The sequence below is a fragment of the Alexandromys fortis genome, unplaced genomic scaffold (assembly GCF_014885135.2).
Source record: "Alexandromys fortis isolate MF-2015 unplaced genomic scaffold, M_Fortis_MF-2015_v1.1 scaffold_35, whole genome shotgun sequence".
NCBI classification, from domain to species: Eukaryota; Metazoa; Chordata; class Mammalia; order Rodentia; family Cricetidae; genus Alexandromys; species Alexandromys fortis.
This window is the reverse complement of record NW_026067913.1, coordinates 2,145,432-2,169,458: the sequence shown is the minus strand read 5'-3', so window position 1 is coordinate 2,169,458 and position 24,027 is coordinate 2,145,432.

Here is a 24,027-nt window from a genome sequence, read left to right as displayed (position 1 = left end):
GCAAAGGATCCAGGATACTGGTGATGTTTTGGAAAAATAAATGTGATATACTTACATGTGATGTGATATGATGTGATGTGTGTGTGTGTGTGAAAAACAATAAGCTATCCCCTTTCAGCTTCTGAAAATTGCATTTTTTCAAGCATAAAATTTTCTGAAAGTTTCCTGTTTAAAAATGTCATGTCAACTCCTAGGTACCATGAAGTCACAAAATATGAAACAACCTAAAAATATGTAGAAAAAAACAGAAAACAGATATCTCAATCATAAACAGAGTTTTCCTCACACTTTTCTGCAAATACAGTTTCCTACATTAGTTCCTTTTAAAAGCATGTGTTTATTTTTAATTTATGTGTATGGGTGTTTTGCCTGCATGTGTACAACGTGCAGCCATGTGCTCATACATACTGTGTGCAATGCCAGCAAAGGCCAGAAGAGAGCATCAGATTCTCTGGTACTGGACTTTCAGATGATTGTTAGCTGCCATATAGGTGCAGGGAAAAGAATCCAGAGCCTCTGAAAGAATAATAAATGTGTTTATTTTTAACGACTAAGCTATCTCTCTGGCTTCTGTTTTCTTCTTTTTAATTTTTTTAAAGTTTATTTATTTTATATGTATGAGTGTTTTGTTTGTGTGCACTCATTTGCAGCATCTGTGTGTCTGGTGCCCACAGAGATCAGCCTGTGGGATCACAGTGATCCCCTGAAACTGGAGTGACAAATGGTTAGGTGCTATCATGTTGGTGCTGGGATCTGAATCCAGGTCCTCTGCATATGATCCTAACCACTGAGGCATCTACACAGAACAGACAGAACAGACACACAGAAACAGACAGACACACACACACATACACACACAGAAGCACACACACACACAACCAATACCCATAAAATATAAAAAAGAAACCATAACATATAAGCAAAAGACCAATAACATTAAAAAATTCCCAATCAAATGAATTTGAGACAAAAACATCTATAAGAACATCCTTGAGTTCATTTTGTCTTGGCCATCTTCTGCTAAGCATGCAGTCTACCCTTAAGGGTGTTTTATAGTCTCAGTATAATTCTAGTGGAGAAAATTAAATGTCCTATAGCAAAGAGTTGTTCACTATAGATTTTCTTAATTATTGTAATTTCTAAATAACAATAAAAATACTTTATACAGAANTATATTTTACTTCCAGGTAAGAATGTGTCTTTGGCTCTTACATTCTAAATATTTACATTCTTCGTATGAGAAGGTGTGTAACTGTTGATTGTGTGGAAAATCAGTTAAATAAGTAGCAGAAAAGCAAGGAGAAGCATCCTCTCTCTGCACTAGGGTTTATTAAGGAAGATTCTAGATCAATCTCATGGTCAAGTTCAAAGATTAACACGAATATTAATTAAAGATACTCAAGCTTCTCTCATTCAGTAGAAGTATTCGACTTGACAACAACTCGTGGCACACATGTTTGCTGATTGTCACCTTAAGACATCAGTTGGAAGCATTGAAACTGTTCTCAATATTTCAGAAAATCCTGAGCAAGAGACCACAGTGAGTAACTTGTGGTGGGATTTCAATATAAGTGTTTATGGCAATAACTGATTCTTGGCATATATAGTTTAAAATAATTATATGGGTATATTTCAAATGAAACTTAAATAAAGGGGTGTTAAAGGGTAGGCTAAGTGGGAGTCTCTTCTTCATTGTCAAATGACTTGGCATTATGCATTGCCTGTTTCTTAAACCTAAAGCTGAGTCTTAACTAACTTGCTGACCTAGTATTCTTTTTTCTGGAACAAGAACCACAGGCAAGTTTTTTCACTCTGAAGTAGAATCTGAATGTAGAGACAAAATGTAATAATCCCAGCTTTCAAATTTAATAAAGTAACAAAAGTAGAGATCAGAAATTTATATTCTCCAAATAGTAACTAGGTTATAGAAAAAAATAAAGCAATTATCTTTAATTGCCTGTGAGAAAAAGGATTTAGGATGAAAGTGTAGGTTACAGGCCTAAGGCAAACTATTCACTACTTGGAAAAAAAAGATGTTCTTAAATCTTTACTTGAGAGTAATATTAATGTTTTAAAATTAGATATTACACAGAGTTTCTGTGTAGTACACATCCATTTTCCATCTTAGACATGACATATTAGTGTGGTAACTTACCATGCTTTTAATTGTTTATTAGAATTTCACTTTCAGACTTGCTTAGTTTTAACAAGGTCTTCTTTTCTCTATTCCCAAGGTATCCAGGATGCTATTACATTGATTTATCACATCTCCTTTCCCCGACTTTCCTCTTCATGACTTTGACACTTTGAAGAGAACTAATCAGGAACCTTGTAGAATGCCCTTCGGCTAAGGTATGCTTGCTGTTTTATCAGGATTAAAATGGAGCTATATATTTTGAAGAAGAAGACTACTGAGCTAAATGTCCTTCTCAGACATCATATCAAGGGCTATAAGAATTATATTGCTTGTCACTATGATGAAATGCCTAACAGAAGCAACAGGGAGGAAAGGTTTGCTTTGGATCATATGTTCTAATACATTTTAGTCCATCACAGCTAGGCGGGGATGGTGGCAAGAAAGACTACTCCCATGATTTTAGAAGGCAAGTCCATTGCTATCCACCCTTCATGAACAGGAAGCAGAGAGCAGAGAGAAAAAAAAAAAAAAACATGTACCAGAATGAGTTTCTAAATCTCTACCCTAGTGACCTACTTCCATAGGCCAGGTTCCTCCTCCTAGAAGCCATAAGGAGTTCAGTGCCAAGTCACAGTGACAAGGTGGAGCTCAAGAACTAGAAGAAATATTTAAGATTAATCACCACATTGTTAAGAAAGTCATACACCACACATGTAATGAATAAACTATGCTCAACCTGTCTGACTCAAGGTTGTTTACATAAATTATTTGGAATTATTCTATAATTGTGTCTTTCTCTTCTCAGTATCCTTATTTTATTTTTTTCTCCTTTATAAGTATAATCCAACACTATTTTAGAAACTTTTATATTTGCTCAAGTATTTAAAACCTTGGATGAACTGAGCACTTTATGATGGTTTTCTTGCCCTGTTGAGGGGTTCTCCCTGTTTTGTCATTAACTTGAAGCACGTAGGAATGTTCTAGGATCCAGTTCACCTTGAATATTTTCTGTGTCAGCTCCCAAATAAGTCATTTCTCCTAAGAACCCTAGTTCTCTTCATTAGAGCATCATATCAGAAACCAAAATCTAGAGGTGTGGTGTCTTTCCTGCAACTCTCCTGACCTAGTAAGGATTTGAACAAGGCATCATTACCCACGATTCACACATAGCTTCTAATATGTCCTTTTGAAACAACTCACTTCTATAGGCCTTAGGTTAAACATGAGGTCAGCTTGATGCCCCATCATTTTCCCATGGATCGTTTTTTTTTTTTCCTCCCTTGCATAAATGAAGCCTCACCTTCAACCAGAAAGAATTGTGGCTGCAAATATCCAGATCAATTCATTTACTATTTACTTCCTCTACACACGCATAGCAGTGTTGTGAGTTGAATTGTGTTTCCCCAAACTTCAAATGTTGAAGCCCAAACTTTCGTACATCAGAAAAAGAGCTTATTTGGAAGTAAGGTCATTGTAAATGTAAATAGCTAAGATGAGTATGACTGGAGTTCTTATAAATGGGAAAATTTCACCACCACACAGGGAGAATACTATGCTGAGTGACAAGTCTATGCAACTCAAGGACCTGCCAGAATCACGAAGTCAGGACTAATACAAATCCATTCACAGTACTTTTCAGTGTGGGCAAAAACCAACTCACACTTTGATCTTAGAATTTTAGGCTAAGGAGATAATTTTAGGTCAGGAGATAATGTATTCTATAAGTTAAGCTACTAAATTTAGGTGCTTGTAATGGCATCCTCCTAAAAATTGATACCAGATGGGTGAGAATTGTTATCTATATAATGTGAGTATGGGGAAGGACAGGAGTTTCCACTTATACACAGTGCCATGTGTTAATTTGTCTTCATTTGGTGTGTTTAGAATCCATAAAACTGGGAAGTTTTCAGGAACGCAGGTTTTCCATTTCTCTGTTTCCTTTTTTTGGATGTTTGTAATGTTAGAGTCTTCAGTCCTGTATCCATACAAGGACCACTCAACTTTTAAATAAATATGAAAATTATAAATTTATAATTAACTCTTCATATAGTTAAATTCTTCACATTGTTAACTCTTCATATTGATAAATTCTAAAGGCTGTAAATAGTCCAGTTCCATTTACCAAGTGGATATCATTATGAGGAATACATTCACTGTCAGAAAAACACACATTTCAAAAGTACTCTGGCTCACACACCACCGAATAACTTGAAACCTGTTTGCTACCTCTGTACTTTCCTTATCCAAAATGTTGTATTTGGAAGCAATACATTATTTCCTATTCCACTACATGATAGGTATTAAGATTATTTCATGTCTTTTTGTAGAATGATTGCTTATACATTAATTACTGAATAACATTTCATCTCACGAATCTCATCTCTTAACTGAAAGACACTTGCTTTGGATTGACAATTTTAATGTAAATCTTTGTGTATTACTGTTCTCATTACTGTAACACACAGAGAGAGAAAGAGAGAGAGAGATTGTATGGAAGGAAGAACTGATTTGGAGTCATTTAGTTTTAATAGAGCCCATGATGGAAGGAAGGCCTGGGAGAATTTAAGGATAGAAACATCTTCGTGGACCAAAAAGCAGAAGGGAGGAAAAGTGGGAATTCATTTGGCTTTCTCTTCTTTCCCTCTTTTACTTAGTCTGAGCCCCAAATACAGAAGATAATAACCATATTTAGATCTGCCCACTCTTGTTCATCCTTTGTGGAAAGGGCCTATGGACAGTACCTGGCTCTTCTAAATTAAACACATTGACTGTGGGCATTAACCCTTAAGTTATGTGTGTGCAATTGTAAGCGGATGTATGCTTCCAAGTACATATATAGTGGTTTTCAAACATTTTGGTTGGTTCCCTGGTTGGGGAGGTTGATTGTGAGTGTCTTGTAAAAATTTACCAAAGTCTTTTGTCTTTTTCCTCTTAAATGCAGTAGCTTGAACTTCAATGAATATTTGCTGTTAGATTTTAGAACTCTTTTTTAATCACTTTTTAAAGACATTCATTGAAAGTACTTTATTCATATTCACCATGGTTTGATGCTATGATATATTATGTTAAAATCAAATTAAACATTTTCTCTAATAAGTTAACTACTTCTATTTTTATTCATTTTTTTTAGTTTTTTTTTATATACCAACTACAGTTTCCACTCCTTCTTCTTCTTCCACTCCTTCCACTGCCTCCCCGATGTTCGAGTTTCCTCTGTATGGTGTAAATATGTTTTATTACCATTGGTTAATAAAGAATCTGCTTTAGGCCTCTTGCAGTGCAGAATAGAGCAAGGTGGGATTTCCAAGTAGAAATAGAAAAGAAAATAAGGTGGAATCAGAGAGATAACATGTAGCCACTGAAGGAGAAAGATGCCTGTCTGCCAGAACTTTACCAGTGAACCATAAGCCTTATGGTAAAATACAAAATAATAGGAATGGGATAATTTGAGATGTAAGATTTACTTAATAATAAGCTTGAGCTAATGGGATGAACAATGCTTTAATTAATACAGTTTCTGTGCTTATTTTGGGTCTGGGCAGCTGTGAAATAAACAAGCAGCCTTCTTCCACACCTCCCCTCCACTCCCCCATCTACTCCTCCTCTGTTTCCATTCAGATAGAGCAAGGCCTACCATGGGAGTCAACAAAGTATGATACATCAAGCTGAGGAAGGACCAAGCTCCTCCTCTCTACACCAGGCTGAACAAGGCATCCCACAATAGAGATTTAGGCTCCAAATATCCTTCCCCATGCATCAGGGATAGATCCTGATCCCACTGCCAGGGGTCCCATAAAAGACCAAGATGAATAACTTCACCCAGATGCATGCAGAGGCCCAGCTCGGTCTCATGTCGGTTCCCCAGCTGTCCATCCAGAGTCCATGAATTAGCACTATCTCAGGTCATCTGTCACTGAAGGATTCCCCATTATGATCTTGACCTCCCAACACTTTGCTCATGCCATCACATTGCTTCCCTCTCAGGGTCCTCTTTGACACCTAACCTCTCTGGTACTGAAGATTGTAATTGTAGCCTGGTTCATTATTGTCTTCTATAAACTTAGACCTCAGTTTCACTTACACATATAAGGCCCCAACTCTCCCGCTACATTTTCCAAACAGAAATTCACTTTCATAATGCTCAACAAAGTATTTTTACATGGGAAATAAGAAGCCACAGAATCACATTCTTTTTGATGTAGATGTTGAACTCTTGCACTCCTCAGAGGCAAAGGTGACTGCCTGAGAATATCCCTGATGGCTTTTATTTCAGTGAGTATAAAGCCTGTGCTAAGTGTGCCTTACAGTATTAATGTATTCTTGCTGATTTCTTTTATCACAAAGTAATTATTTAGGGAAGAATGTGATTATTTAGCCACTGAAGGAAAATACAGTCCCTTTTCACATAGAATACACCAAGTATTCAGACTGAGAGAATTCAGAGAGCTTCAATGGAGGCTAAAAAGCAAATACCTTAACCTCCTGTGGGAGACTGAAAAACTAAGAAAAGCCTTTCAGAGGAAGAACATGGGTTCTACCTCAGAGACTATACAGGAATTAGTCCGATATACAAAGTAAAAAGTACATTTATCTAGGTAAACATAAAATGCCATTCATTAAGTATCCAAGAAGAAACAATGAATCAAGGAAAGACAAAAACTGCACTCAGGAGACAAAGAACACAAAAGAGTTTTGGTGCTAGATAGATGGGCATGAGGGCAGGAAGTGACCAAAAGCAAAAAAGTTAGATTAAAAAAAATCACACACACCCCATCGAACTCTTTGGTCAGGTCAGGCATTTTTCTCATATTCTTCTCCTACAGTTAGATTTTATGTTTTTTTTTTCTTAGATAGTGTTACTGAGAGCTTAATATTTTCATTTTGCAATGTTTCATATTGCATTAAGCTCTTAGAACCTGATGATCTTCTCCATCATCAGGGATGGGGACAATGTAAAATTATAGATATGAAAGGAACAGGGTGGGATTGGCTCATCTCACATGTTGAGACAGGAGGCTAGACTACCATACAAAAGACTACCCCAAAACTATGTTCTTTAGTCAATAGATCCATGCAATATATAAGTATATGATCTTTCTTTTCTTATTTTTAATTTGGTGAGTTGATGTGAGAATAAAGAGTAAAAAAAAGCCTAATAACTTACACTTTTAATAGGACTTATGTAAAATAAAAATGCCAGCAATTATTAATATATGACAAAAAATCCTAAAAGGAATTTTGACATTATTGAAACAGTTCAGGTAATGGTTTTGAGTCCGCATATGATAAAGGTACTAGGCACATAAAGAACAGGGCTTATTGAGTTCAGCACAGTTTACATTCCAGACCAAGCGTTTTCCCCAACATTTGGCATCATTGAGTAAGCAGAATTATCTGTGGCATCTACATAATAAATGTCATTTTCATGCTTCTCTTCCAAGTTATAAGAACTACTAGGTCCAAGCATTGGCAGACATAGCCTAGGTGAGAAAGCATCCCAAATGTGTCCTCTGTTAGACTATGGAAACACTGTGAAAAGAGATATAATATTAAATGAGGGAGAAGAACTTGAAAAGCAATATTTTATTCACAAAATTCAAGTAAATCTTTCATTAATATAAGGACAGGAACTTCAATATAAAATTTGTGAGATAGAAGAGTAGAATAACTCCCAATTAGAAAAGGTAGAAAGCAAAATTAGTTAATATTTTGTATATCAAATGACGTTTGGTGATAGACTTGAAAAATCTCTAAACAAAAATGTGAATAACTAGAAGACTAAAAAAAGTCTTGTAAACAAAGAAGTGTGTATGACACACTGAGCTCCACACTAGTTAATCTGTTTGTTTCATATTTGATGATGGCTTGGAAGGTTGGTAAGACACAGAGCCCAACTCGGAGTACTTTTTGCAGAAGCCCCAGTGTTAGTATTAGAATTAGACTATCTTGGCACCATTTCTGCTCTTTTAAATAAATAAACAAATATTTATTTATTAAAGATATATATTTGTTAAATATATTCATTAAATATATATAAATGTTAAATATATATGTTTGGTAAATATATACATTTGTTAAATATGTATGATAACTGTATATTTGTTAAATATATACATTTGTTAAATATTTATGCTAAATATACATTTGTTACATATATATTTGTTAAATATATATTGTTAAATACACACACAGACACACACACACATATATGTGTGTGTGTGTGTGTGTGTGTTTCCTTGTTTTGCAACAGGGTTTCTCTGTATATCCCTTCCTGTCCTGAAACTTATTATGTGGACCAGAGTGTCCTAGAAGTCACAAAAATCCATCTGCCTCTCCCTACTGAGTTCTGGGATTAAAGGACTGTACAACCCTTCTCAGGCAAATATGCAAACTTTGTAAATACTTTGAAATAATGTTATGGTAAAACCATATTCCAGCATCTGCTAAAGTAAAAACATTAGAGTCACATACCAATAAGTGTTGACTCAAGCGCACATTTCTAATGAACATGGAAATGGCAGCACTCACATGCACAAACTGAATTGCTGTTTCTCTACTTTTCTAATAAATAATTTCTTTTAAAATGAGGGTTGGTATTATATGCACAGTGCTTCTGATGTGCAAAAAGTTAGCCAAAATGTAAATACAAATTGAAATGGAAGCTGAATGTATGAAGCTACATAGAAATACTTTGAGGGTGATAAATTCAGCCAGCAACTAAATTAGAGCTGGCTCTTGTCTGTGAGCAGAATAAAGAGTTACGTGGATTTTCCCAGTAAAGACAGCAGCTTTTAATTAGCATAGACACTGTTTTGGCTGTATGTACTATGAGTGAATTTAGATAGTAGTTTGGTAATCGAGTAATCAGAAGGATTTTATATAGCTCTATTCTGTTACTGGTCTTTAAAGAGCCAATTAAATTATTTTTGTTGATGAGGAATTATTCTTCACAAGTGACCACAAATAAGTCAAACAATATTATATTGCCTAATGTTTTAACATACAACATATAAACAAAACAATGTCTCTATGAATAAAAAAATGTAGCACAGCATTAAATTTTTATCTTTAGTCATGTATACCTCTACTTTTAAAAGATAATATTTATCTTTTTTCCCTTTTCTATTATATTTTAGTGCAAAAATATGATGTATTCTGATGATTGTATATGGAGAATAACCAAATAAGAATTATCATGGAGTGAAAAGTAATAATAATAAAAAAAGACTTTTGAAGACGTTCCTACAGCATCAGGCTTAGGAAGGAAAGTTTCTGTCTACATGAACATATGAGGTAGAGTTTGTTGAACAGAAATGACAAATGGACATATGTGCAGACCACATATGTGCTGTGCTTGAGAAAAAGCAAAAAGGGCACCAAAAGTTGCCTATGTATTACTTTGAGCATACTATCAGATAAGTGATAACCTCACAATAGGGTGTCAGAGGCTATTAACTTTATCCAGCACGAGATATGAACAGAAGAATGTGAGCGATGGAACAGAAAGTTTTCAGAAGGGGCTTCATATACATGAAAAAAAAAAACCTATGCTTCAAATAAAATGTTAAGCCTAAAAAAAAATCTGACACAAAATATGGAATACTATGAAATGACCAAATCTAAGAATAATGGAAATAAGGAAGAAAAAGAAACCTATGTCAAATATAGAGAATATTTTCAACAAAGCTATAAAAGAAAATTTCCATAAGGTAAAGAAGAAAAACATACCAAAGTACAGAAGCATACAGACACCAAATAAGAAAACAATCCTTTTGGGACATAATAAAACATTAAACATTCAGAAAAAAAAAAGCATACTAAAAGCTGCTATGGAGAAAGACCAAGTAAAATATAAAGGCAGACTTATTGGAATCAATAAGGACTCTAAAAGTCAAAAAAGGTCTTGACAGATTGCTACAAACTCTAAGGGTCTACAGATGTCAGCCCAGACTACTATACCAACAAAAATTTAAATTACATTGGGGGAAATTAAGGCATCCCTTTATAAAACCAAACTTAATCAATATCTGCTTCCAAACTGTGTTCTCCAAAAGGCGAAAGAAGGAAAACTTTCAAGCTAAAGATACTATGTATCCATGAAAGGAAAAAAAATCTACCAAAAAAGACATTTAAATTCTTAACATCTATGTACCAAACACAAGAACACCCAAATTTGTCAAGGAAACAATACTACAGCTTAAGTTACAGGCTGATCCTCACATATTGATAGTGGGAGATTCTAATAAACCACTATCACTAATAAACAAGTCATTTAGATAAAACTAAACAGACAAATACTGGAGCTAACTGAAGTTATAAACCAAATGGATCTAACAGATATTTACAGAAAATTTCATCCAATGACAAAAGAATATAACTTCTTCTCTGCACTTCATGAAATTTTCTCCAAAAACTGACCACATACCCAGACACAAAACATGTCTCGACAGGTACAAGAAAATTGAAATAACACCCTGCATCAAACCTGACCACCATGGATTAAAGTTGGATACCACCAAAAATAGAAACAATAGAAAGCTTACAAACTCATGGAACTGAAAAACTACAGAAAGTATTGTGTGTGTGTGTGCGTGTGTGTGTGTGTGTGTGTGTGTATCAAGACAGAAATAAATGATTTTCTAGAATTAGTGAAAACAAATACATAACATATTCAAGCATATGAAGCACTATGAAGATGGTTCTATGCAGCCAATTTAAAGAACTAATTTAAAGTGTCTACATTTTTAAAAAATGAGAGATCTGAAATCTCATACTAGTAAATTAATACAGCAGCTGAAAGTTCTATTACAAAAGCAAGAAATAAAACCCAAAGGAGTAGATAGCAATAAGTAAACAAACTTCAGGGCTGAAATCATTAAAATTGAAACAAAAATAATATAAAAAATCAAAAGAAACAAAGAGTTCATTTTTTGATAAAATAAAGAAGATTGATAAACTCTTATCCAAATTAACTAAAATGCAATTAGAAATATCCATATACATAAAATTAAAAATAATGAGAGGAAAAACAAAAAATACCAAGGAAATCTAGTGAATCAAAAGACATACTTTAAAAACCTGTTATATGATGTTTTTAAACAAGTTGAGGTCTTTGCTTGCTTGTTTTTTAAGAGTCAAGTATTTCAAGATTAAGCTCTGTGCACCTGTTTAACAAACCACTTTTTCACTAACATGAAGAAAACATAAGTGTGATAATTTGAACACATTAATAAAAGTCTCAGAGCCATCAAAATGTGTTGGTGTCACAGAAAGGATCGATAGAAACACTCTCCTAGTGTCATTTGACCAAGAGTAAGCTCAATACTTCTCTCTTCCTGTGTATTTGTCCTTCCTGGCTTTTTTTTTTTAATGAGTCTGAATCTGTCTGCCTGAAGGTTGTTCTGTGACTCTATCCTTTTGTCTGTACCTGTGTCTTTGTGTGGATGAAAGTATCTCCCTAACAAATAACTTTTTTTTCTTTTATTGGTCAGCACAGAAAGCATCACATAGGATAGAGAGGTACTGAACTTTAAACAGAAATTTATGTTATTCAGTCACTGAATCCAATTGACCCCAAGCTACCCAGATCACAAATGATATAACAAACTATTAATTATTAAGCAATATCTGTATGTTATATTTAATATGTGTTTGATTTTCATCTTATTAATTTATTAGCTATTTATCATCTTTCTACCTATATCTATTTAGGTTCTTTTGAGACAGACTTTCTCTATGTACGAGCCTGACTGTCCTGGAACTCACTTTGTAGACAATTCTGGTCTTGAACTCACAGAAATCTGCCTCTCAAGTGCTGGAATAAAAGGTTATGGACACCATGGTGGATGTTCACATTTTTATTTATTTTTATTGAGCTCTAAAATTTTCTCTGCTCCCCTTCCTGCCTCTCCTCTCCCTGCTTCAACCCTCTTCCAAGGTCCCCAAGCTCCCAATTTACTCAGGAAATCTTGTCTTTTTCTATGTCTCTCTTGGTTTCCTCATTGTTGTCTAAGTTCTCTGGGATTGGGATGTTCACTTTTTAAGTTTTATTTCAACCTATAATTGTCATTTTCAGCAAATCAAGTTGTTTTCAATGCACAAAGAAATTTTGCTTAATAAACTCACAGTCCAGCATGTGTCAGAGAAAGTCTAGACAGTTCTAAGAAGAAACAGTATTGAGGGAATAAGCATTAAGATAATAATGGCAGATATAAGCTTCTTTTTTATAGGTGTGGTGCTGGGCAAATAATTATTTAGAATATATTGTATTACTATTATCCCACTAAATTATAGACCTGAAAAATACACTTTTACATTTTCAATTTGCAATATTACTATGATATAATAAATTACTCAAAATTATTTTTCCTTAAGCAATTTCTTTGGCTTGAGTACAGATGATTTTTTGGAGGGGTCATGATTTCTTCTACATAGGAAGTGTTTTTAAGATATACCAGCAACCTACTGGTATATAACTAGTTTAAAAGGTTAGAGTATCAAATATTGGCACATTCACTGTCACCAGACAATAAAAGCAGTATTTAATTATCACTGACATACATCTACAATAACTTTTTCCATTTGAAAACAATCAATGTTACTAATATTGAATATTGGAAATGATATGCATGAAAACAAAGTAATATAAGTTTATACACTTAAGGCTCAGATATCACTGGGCATAGTTAAACTATCTCTAAGGCATGCTAGAACTTGCTTTAACTTTATAAAGTTATTTAAAATTAGGCTTTGGATGCTCAGATAATTGTCTTCATAATTATCATAAATTTCTTCACAAACCAAAGTAGTAATGAGGCAACTCTGGTCAGGGAAAAAGATAGGCTAACTTTAGATTGTCACTTCTCCCTCAACTCCTCCAAATATATATTATGGTTTCCCATTTGGTGTTTTTAGGGGGTTCCTGAGTGTGCAAATATTTGGGACTATGACTCTTGTGCCTTCCCTTGGGCTCTTCTCCTTCTGTTGGTTTGCCTTGTTCAACATTGATATGATAGGTTTTGTTACCGTTTCTATTTTATTTTGTTTTGCATTTTTAAATGACAGAATTAATGAAAGAAGAGATGAAGATATAGCCACTAGGATAAAGGTTAACAAGTAAAGTGTCTTTTATACCTGTTTGTATATGGAAAGTCACTTTTCTCTAATGATGTCACAAGGAATATCAACCACTCTAAGCAGGCCTCATGTTCAGAAGTAGTTGTTCAATATATAATGGATTCCACAGTTTGTTTGTTTGTTTTTAGTGCTTTTATATAATTACAGGGTTTTTTTTGGCTTAGTTTTGTTTTGGCAAGTGGTGTTTATTATGTTTTCTTGCTTAGTTAGGATATTCTTTTCGTATTTTTTGTTTATTGAGAAAAAATTTAAAGTTGGATGGTTAGAGAAGGGGAAAGGATCTGGAAGGACTTTGGGAAGGGGAAGAAAATGATTAAAGCATACTTGAATCTAAAAATTGCTTTAAATAATTAAAAGTCAAAAATATATTATAATAAATTAAAGTATATATTTCAAAATGAATATTCCTATTTGAAACCATTATGAGTTCAGCTATATTATATTTGAAAATTATCAGATTACAGGTATAAAATATAAGTATTACCATCAAATATATTCTTTAAACCATTTGAAATCAAATACCTTACCTTTTGCCTTGAATGATTTACCCATTCTAAACTGCAGATTTTTTCACTGCTAATATAATCTTTTCAGACTCTAGTCATTAGGAGTCTCAGTCATTAGGGGTCATTTAAGGGGTCTCAATTTCTGGAGTACCTGTGTGAAATATAGCAAATACTTATGCATCACACAGTTGCTGTGATAGTCGGCATCAAGCCCTAGATGTCTAACCTGCAAAAGCCCAAACCATACATTTTGATACATTAAAGAAGTAGATTTTAAAAAGTGTTAAATTATTATGATAGACAACCTAGGGGGAAACTGATGAAGCAGAAACTGTGGGACCGAAGAGGCCACCGAAGTTGAAGTCAGATAACAAAAATATTGACCCAGGCTGATGAATGAATTCTCTGAGATGCTTGGAGCTGGTCCTTAAGGCCTATATAGGGAAGATGTGAACAGCAACACAGAGGAAATTCTGCAGAGGAAAGTTACCATGCTTTGTCTCCTTGTTTTCTCTGAGTACGAGCATCACTGGAGTGAAGGGTGTGTACACCAATTCTCAGAGGCACATACATTTCACAGTAAATAACTTATAAACCTCTCAGTTTATTTTGAGCCATCAGAAGGTAATCCATAAATGACATACTAAAAACTGAGGGATCTTTTTTCCTTTGTTGAAAATAACTTCACATAGAGCCAGAACTTAGTGGTGGGGCTGGCATGATTTTCACAACAGCTGCGGAGAATTAGAGTATGTTCAGAAAAAAACTGAGAATAAATGTCAGTTTTCTGGAGTAAGGTGGCATGGGGTAAATCCAAATCCAAACAAATCTGAATTCAGTAGTTTATGTGCAAATGTGCATTCATGCATGTATGTGTACATGTGTTGTGCAATTATGCAAATTAAAAGCATTTTAGAATGGTTACTATATTTTCCCAAACATTATATATCTATATATCTATATCTATATATATATCTATATCTATCTATCTATATATATATATATATATTACGCTTCTAGTATCCAGAAGTTGCATTGTCTTATAGTTAACTGAATGTTTCATTTTTAATCAATAGGAGCAGAAAGGTTTTGAATATACAGAGGCTCTCATCTTCTGAAACCTTGAAATCCAAGGTGAAATATCAATGCCTGACTTACTTATAACCCAATAATTTTTAAAAAACAATTCCATTAGCTAGTTATCCTTTTCCTCTATGTTTTTTTAATAGATAGACTGTTGCTCAGAGAAGGGAGCTAATTTTCTTAACAGAAAATTATGAGTTAACATCACAATGCTAGTATGAGCTGTTGATTCTGAAGCTTGTGTCCTTTAGAGTGCTTTGTACTTATATTTGATCCACAATTGATCCATCTGTATATTTACAGTATCATTGACTGAATTCTGATAAACAATGCATTGTGCCAAGTAAACAGTCAGAATTTCCTTCCTTATTTAGTATTGAAACTAGGATGCTAAGCCCGGTGTGTTTGTCTATAAAGTTCATTCCTGCTATAAACCATGGTCACTTAATCATATCTATGGTCACACTAGTCATCATTATGAATTCTTTTTAAAATTAAATTCATTCATCTTTGATGTTTGCTCTTCTTTGTATGCAAATGAATCTCAGACTCAAAATAATCTAAAGCCAATCAATGGTACTACTACATAACACTAGGAAAAATTTCTTTTGGAAATGGGTCTACATTATCTATAAATTTTAGTTGAGTCAAGAATTCACTTCAGTTTCAATTATTGAGATAAATTGCTTATTAAGTTTGTTATATGCTTTTTTTCCTCAATCTTGGTTTCATTTAAGGAGTTCTTATGATGGTGATTTTTATCTGCTAATTTGTGGATTCTAAATTATATCTTCCTTTAAAATCAATAACGATAAAAGCCATTCTTGATTTAGCTTGTATTGCACATGGTACTAACGGCACACAGATGGCACTCTGAGCAGCATCTCTCCAGAAGGACTTATTTGCAAACTCTTGTAAAGGCGTGAGGTGGACGTGGTAGAAGCACAAGGGCTGGAGAGTAGCTCAGAAGTTATTTCCATCCTTAGCACTGAATCATGAGAGAAGCGAGAGGTAGCTGGAGTTGGAGGGAATCATAAACTGAGGAGATAGAGCCAAGTACCTACTTGTCTTCTGCTGCGAGACATGCTAACGCAAGGAAATTTTAGGACATCGGAATGTAGAGCTGTATCATCCTCTTTGGTCTTTGAGTTTTGTTTCAGTATCTCACATTGGTTGGATTCAATTAGAAGCCAGAGGGCCTGGGGAGATAATTTTCCCAGATAGACAGCAGCTGGAAGACAGAAAATCGATCTGGAGACCATATGAGACTATCATATTTATACACAAATGCATAAGTCAATGCATAATAGATGGTACATATGTCTGTATCTTCAGGTTTTCCTTTATAAAAATCTCTTCTTATGCCATGGTTTCCTCAGTTTCAGTGTAAGTCAGTGAGCTCATATTTTCAGTTAACAAGATTCTGCTCATTTATTTAACGTCATAATAGGAACTTAAAAATATTCACCCAGAAATTTGGATGCATCTAAATTACCGGATTCTATTTAATTCATTGCAAAATTTATCGTTTTGTGCTCTTGCCTCCAGGACCTCCCACTCCCTTCTCTCAAAGCTTGTCCTAGAGCACTGTTCTGTTTTACATATGAACAACACTTAGGGGTAGCACCTCCTCTCTAGGAAGTGTTCAGTGTTTCTTTAATCACCACTGCATACATTAGTGTGTATGCACACATATCAGTCTATCAGAAGCAAGTGTCCAGACTTTCAAATGCCTCCCGAGACATTTTTCTCCAGCAGAATAGAGCATTGCCATTTTCATAATATTACCATAGCACTTTTGAATTTTATTAGTCTGTTTTTCCTTACTTGAACATTTATCTATTTATCACCAGTAGTCTTGACTAGTGTCTTTTCAGCAGTAATAAAGGCCATATTAGCTGACAGTATTACTGGGGAAAAAAAGAATCTATAAAAATGATTTTATAATTTTATAAGTTTTCCTCTACATCTATATATTAGCCTTTATAACAATAGTATTTATATTATACGAGAGTTATTTAGCAGACATAAAACCAAAGAAATGAATAAATGCCATAATTCTAGCCTTATTATTTTCTGGTTAAAAATAAAAAGAGCATAATTTTCCCAATTTGTTTTTTTGTCAGATTATGATCAAGAATTTGTTATTAATTTTATAATATGACCCTCTCTTCATAGTGTGTAACAGAGCCGTAGACTGCAGTAACCGCCTCCCCCTCCAACCTTAGGACAACTGACTCCATGATGGAAGTACCATTCAGGTTGTAAAACTCAGCACATAGACAGCACCACCTGCCAAAACTAAAACAAAGACCTAATCCATCAAATTCCACATAGTTCTGGAAAGGTCTCAAAATGTAGTAATCTTGCCTTTTAGCTTCTGCAGTTCTGCTTCTGGCTAACTTCCTTGTTAACAGAGCTATGTCAACCCAGAACAAGGTTTTAGTGCTTTTAAGCTCATTCTGAAAAAGACTTTATGTGACACTGGGATCTGGAGTGCCCAGTAAAGTCAATGGCTGGCTAATAAAGACTTTCTACTGACTTATACCATGTCCAAACAGTCTTCTCTGGTGAATAGGCCACAAAAAGAGAACAGTCTTGAAACACAAGGTTTCTCCCTGGACTGTATTCTGAGTACGGCTTTTTCAAGGGTCTCCAGAGATTAAATACTCCCAAACATTCCTGTACTGCTGGGATAGCCACATTTATCATGTATGATCACACAGCTGCGTAACTCAAGTTATACTCTACTCTGACCTTCCCTATATATGCTCACTTGCCTTCACTCTTTGGGTCTGGAAATAGTCCTGACTGCATATGAGCTCCATTTTTTTCCACTTATATATTGATTAAAACTCCGCATGTTATTGTTCTCTAGATGAAAAACTGTGCACAGATTTCATTTCTGATAAACTAAACATGCGTTTTTAAACAAACAATATGCATAGCATTAGGTGTGAGCCTTGGTTTTTGGATATCCTTCCTCCCTGTATCCCACTTGGCTCCCCCCCCCCACACACACACACTCTTGTTTTTTCAGTCCTGTGTCATTGTCATGGTACATAATCCTGGAGGATCGTCCATTTCTCCTAATCTTTCATTTAGATAAAGTTTAGTAATCTATTTTCATCTTTCTAAAAACAGTGTACAGTAGTCATCCTGGATGTCAGAATGCTCCAAGAATGTCCCCTTTAGTGTGTTCAGGGGCAGCTTATATATAGATAGCCACGACCCAGCAAAACGCACCAGAAACCACTCTCCTATCATCAGGAACTACTGAGGGTCTTGTGCTTAGAGCAGCTGTAGGCACTCAGATCAGGGGAAAACAAGTCGTTTACAAGAAATTCAGGATCTGGGGGCTCACTTCTCCCAACAGAAGACCTCCAATTGTTTGAGACATATATGAACATAGAAGATGGAGATAATGAATAAGTTCATATCACAGCTTTTATGTATCCTTTATACTCAGATTTTACTGTGCTTGATTTCTCAGTTTATTTACTTTGCATATTTATGAGATAGGGTTTCAAAAATGTTGCTCTGAACTTTTACCGGAAGCTGAACCTGAACTCCCAAGAGTTCCCTTCTCAAAACTCTTCCCTCTTCACTCCAACTTTAAGATTTGTTTCATTTGATCCCATGCCAAATGTTTCTACTCAGTTATTTGCAAGTATCATTGTCTCATTTGTCCAAATTTTGTTCAGACTTTCTTGAGGACTCAGTCTGTCCTACCTGCTACAAAACCTCAGATGTACGGACTCACCTCCCCACATCAATACATTCATGAATGAATGCTTTTCTAGCGTTCACAATAATTTATCAAAGTTTGATCTTACTGTGAATAAAATCAGAATAACTGAAGGCCAAACATCCAGTTGTACCCAAATAAAGCATTTCACATTCATAATAAAACTCTGCCAACAAAAAGTTCAACTAGACTTTTTGATTGCAAGGTTTTTTTCTAAGTAAAATCTCCCCTGCACACTCTGCCTTCTCTTAATGAGAACTGGAGAGAACTATGCAACACCTATACTTTTTGAGTCACACAGAAAACCTACAGGAAACAAGACTGCAAGCCCATACAAGGAAATACAAAAGATTAGAATAAAGCCTTAGGTGGTCATGGTTACTGCTATTATTTCAACTCTTATACACCCTGTATCATTAGGGAACAAAAAAAATACATAATGACAAATTACTGCCCTTATCTTTAAAGTTCTGAGACAATGCACATTATGAGATCATCAACAGCTATTCTGAGCATACAGAAGGAATAAATCAAACATAAAGGTTATCACTCACATTGCATTTGTGAATTCTGATAACTCTCGGCCTCGTGCTATACATGCCTATGACTTTGGAGAGCAGATTTAGGTTCAGCCTTGTGGCAGCTCCTGCAGAGGCTAATCAGAAGGGCTGCTGTGACCAAACTGAAGTGGAAGCTGCAGCTGCTTGGGAGATGTTTTTCATTAAAGCTGCCTGCCGGTGGCAATACAGAATCCAGACTAAATTTTAGTAACAAAATGTGACACATGCAAGGTACTTGGACACAGTATTCAGAATTTTCTCGTGGTGACATTGTGTGTTGGCTCCATGAAGGGGAATACAATCTTTAAGCTATTATTGTCATTAGAATTCACCCTAGGACAATCTAGCTAAATGTGAACATTTCCACATTTCTTTCTAACTAATAATTATAAAACATAGCTTGCTTTTACAATAAAATTGTAAATGTGTTTAGCATTTAAAAATAATTATAGCTATGGACAAAGGCTAGAGAACAATTTAAATTGCGTTTAAATAATAAAATCATGGATAACTTTTTCTATTATTATTATGTTATTTTATTATACTAAGTATATATGTATATATATATATATATATAATATTGGTAATTAAAATTTAGTGTCCTTTAACAAGAGCAGAGTTTAAAGCCAAGTTAGCATTATATATTTTATACTCTGAATTTTACCTTTATTTTGAGAATAAGCCATTTTCTAAAATTCTTCTTTGTAGGATGATATATTTTTGACACCAAACATTACACAGAAAGCTTCTAATAGTCACCATCTTGAATGTTTATTTTCATTAGTACTTACACTTTTTAAGTTTTTATATATTGCTGATTTTTATTGATTATTTGAGGATATTGAACAGTGTGTTTTGATCATAATTAACAATGATTCTTCTCTTTTGCCTTTCCCAGATTTATTTCCATCTCCTTGCCTCCCAGCTCCCTATCTTTTTATTCCCTTAGTTTAATAATCACCTTATTTTTATTTGTACTGTACCTATTTGCTATATTTGGTCCATCCACTACAACATGATTCATGTTACAGGAACCACATTCTTAAAGAAAATTAACTCCCCCATGGCAAGATGCCATCAACTGTTTACATAGGAGTTATGACTTACAAACCCATTACCCATGCTAGGATGTCGACCACCTTGGTTTTGTGTAAGTCTTATGCAGGTAACCACAACTGTTAACAGGTTATAAACATGGCAGTCAATAATGTCAAGAAGAATTCATTTTTCTCTGCTTCTCTTTATCTTTTATAATCTTTCCATTGCCCCTTACAAGGAGATCCATAGTCCTTGAGGTAGACTGTGAGATAGACATCTCATTTGTGTTGTGGACTCCATTGTCATTTATTATCTAGTTGTTTTTTTTAATCAATTGTGTGTTTCTGAGCTACCCCTCAGATGAACACAAAGGAAGTACTTGGATGAGGTCTGAGAACTTCAAAATCTATTGGTAGAAAAAATACAAATATAAAGGACAGTTTGACTCTGTTAGTTTATTGAAACAATAATGAAAGTTTCATTCTTGAGACCTAATAGCTTCCCAAACCTGGGCTTTAGGCCACAGTGCAGTAACAGCCATTTGTTTCCTCCTTTATCGTAGGCTTGAAATCTAATCAGAAAGGACTGGTTACCTCATAACAGTCATGCCGCTATTACACCCATGGATATAGCTTGGCAACTTGGTCATTGTAGTCCACAGGGGTCACAACTCAATAAGTCTAGTGATGACTTTTCTCTCCAGAATCACAATCCAGTACAATGAGAGACAGCCAACATAGAGTAAGATACTAACTTCGTTTCTCGACATTCTGTGATCAATGTACGCAATGTCCTCAGCCACAGATCCAACCATCAAGTCCTGGGACAAGAAAGAGCACTGGTAAGAGTCTGCTCTATTTTGGGAGTCCGGAACAGCTCTAATCAGCATCTCTAAGGGGTGAGGTATTCCACACCTGATTCTGGGCTTTTTATTTGAATAATCTGTGGTCTCTGGGGTAAGCATAACTCCATGTATAAGGCAAATCAAATTAAACTGCTCTAGGTATGTGTTTAGAAGGCACACACAGAAAAATTGGTTTTCATATGTGCAGCACGCCGCTCCCGCCAGCAGAAGAGATGACGGCAACAGGATTCTTCTCAGAACACACTTTATTGGAGCACTTGCACTTGAGGTTGTAGAGAGGCAAAAGACCCCGTCCCCGTGAAGCAGAAGAATATATACGGTGCCAGACAAAGCCCTGACGTGTCATCAACCCAATGGCTCAGGCCAGAACGGAGTGATCGTGCTTAAATTATGATTGGCCAGATCGGATGGCCAGATCGAAAGACTCCCCGCGCTGGGGGGAGCTCGCGCGCAGACGCACAAGTTGTCTGTCAAGTTTGACGTGGAACAGCAAACGGCGCCCAGGCTCCGTGCCCCCGACATGACAGCGCCATGGTGCGCGCTACATCTCCGCGCGCTACACATATGAATTTTCAAATATACTTAGAGTTAATTATCCCTCTCATAGCTCCTTCTATTCTTGCCTCTGACCACTCTCCCTACATAAGCCTTTTTTTTCCCATCATCTCCCTTTTCCCTTATTACTGAAACTACCTTTAAGCCATGATATACATTACTGTGAAATTATATACCCAAAAGTAAGTAATTCATTTTTTAAAGATTTTTATTTCTAAAATCACATATACATGTTTACGTCTCCATGTCTCTACACAAGGGAATGCAGTACTTGAGGAATCTAGAAGCGATGTCCAATGCCCTGGAGCTGAAGTTAAAGGTGTTGTGGATTGCCTGATGTGGCTGCTGGCAACCCACCTCAGGTCCTCAAGGAGAGCAGTGAACCTTCTGAACTTCTGAGTCTCCTCCCCAGTCTAAACTGATTCTTTTTAAGTTACACTTGGTGCTCAAAAACTGTGCTGTTATGGTGACCACATGTACTATTATATTCCAAAGGAAATAGGGTGCAGAAATGTGAGGTCGTAGAGTATTGCTATGCTGTTTGTAAATGGGATAAAATATAAATAACCTTTCTCTTGTCTGTCGTGTACTAATGAGTTTATATTCAGTCACATTTAATATATTTGATTTTTTTAAAAATATATGAGTAGAAATTTATTTCAGTGTGAGGAAATGTCTTTTTCACGTTCATTTGATGCTTCTCAATGTTTTGCTAGACGATGGGATATTATTACTACATCTGTAAAACTGGAAGTTTTTCAGAATTAAGTCATAGTTTTGAAATAGAATTTGATTATATACATGCATATGTGTGTGATTGTAAAATTTTTCTGAATGTGTCCTTTTTCTCTTGCTGCAACTGAAAAGAATTCAATTTTTTTATTTTCTCAGGTTGAATACCTGACTCAAAACTCTCAGAAAAATTTCACAGGACTAGTATCTAATTAATAAAATTGAAAATTCATGACTTACACACAGAAAAAAAATCTTGTTCATAAAAATGTTAATGATGATTTGTTTCAAGACATATAATAAAATGCTTCTTGTTTTATTCATTAATGTCTACATTTATTTCTTTCACCAACCAAAGGAAAAACAATATCAACTCAGAATTCATGAAATGAAAAGTCTAAAAAGGAAGATGTTTTAGAAATATCTCAGATTTCTACAAACTGGTGTCAGCTAAAGGCATTGGTGTTTTAAACCAGATGGGACTTTTACAAGGCTTTCAAACATGGGGTTGTACTGGCAGAAATCACATAAATCTCTCAAAGTAATATAATCCCTATGGGAGGCATAAATCTCCCAAAGAAGAGAAGACAGAAAATGACAATTCTTGGGAACACAAGGCATCCAGAGAGGCAACCTGCCTCTCTCTATGCATGAGATCACTACCTCTGCTTTCAGGTGTCTAATGATAAATTCTTAACATGTAGGCACCATCTGAATATGTGTGCATAACAAGCAAATACAAACACATGGTCCTTCAATTCAATTACTGCTCAAGTCCCCACAGAATATTAGTCATTAACAACTCTTCCACTTCAGTTGAAGAATAATTCATTTAGCTTTAAAATCTGGTGCACGGAAACTGCCTTCGAATTATTAGTTTATTTCTGAATTCCAGGAACTCACTGTTGTCTCTCATGGCTTAGTTTCATAATGTCTTACTTCCACTTGCCTTTCTATACAATGTATTTTTCCTTTGGGCGTTAGAGCTCTCATTGCCCAGTGTAATATGGCTTGACTGTAGGGGAGCAACTGTACAATCTTCAAAAATATACACTAGAGTTTTACATTTTAAATCAATTCCTGAGAAGGTGAGACTAGGAAGATAAATGTTGTGAAACAGATAGCATAACAGAATTAGTATATATGCTGTAGTAAGCAAGATGGGGCTGATGCACAAGCATCCCTTCATACATGACAGAATTAGTACATATGCTGTAGTAAGCAAGGTGGGGCTGATACACAAGCATCCCTTCATACATAACATAATTAGTACATATGCTGTAGTAAGCAAGGTGGGGCTGATACGCAAGCATCCCTTCATACATAACAGAATTAGTACATATGCTGTAGTAAGCAAGATGGGGCTGATAGGCAATCACCCCTTCATACATGCTGAAGACTGGCTCTTTATGAAAATGTGCATCTGCAAAGGATTTCTTATATAGCCCGAGTTTCAGTGGTGTGTGTGTTTGTGTGTGTGTGTGTACACACATATGTATGTGTAAAAATGTAAATTCTTATACATACTAAAATTATTGTTGTTGTAATTATGTGGACCTAAATTACTATTTGACAGAGGCTGTATCTGAGTGGTAGTGTACTTTTCTAGCACTTGGAAGGACAAGGTTAAATGTATAACAAAATTAAATAAATATATGTATACACAC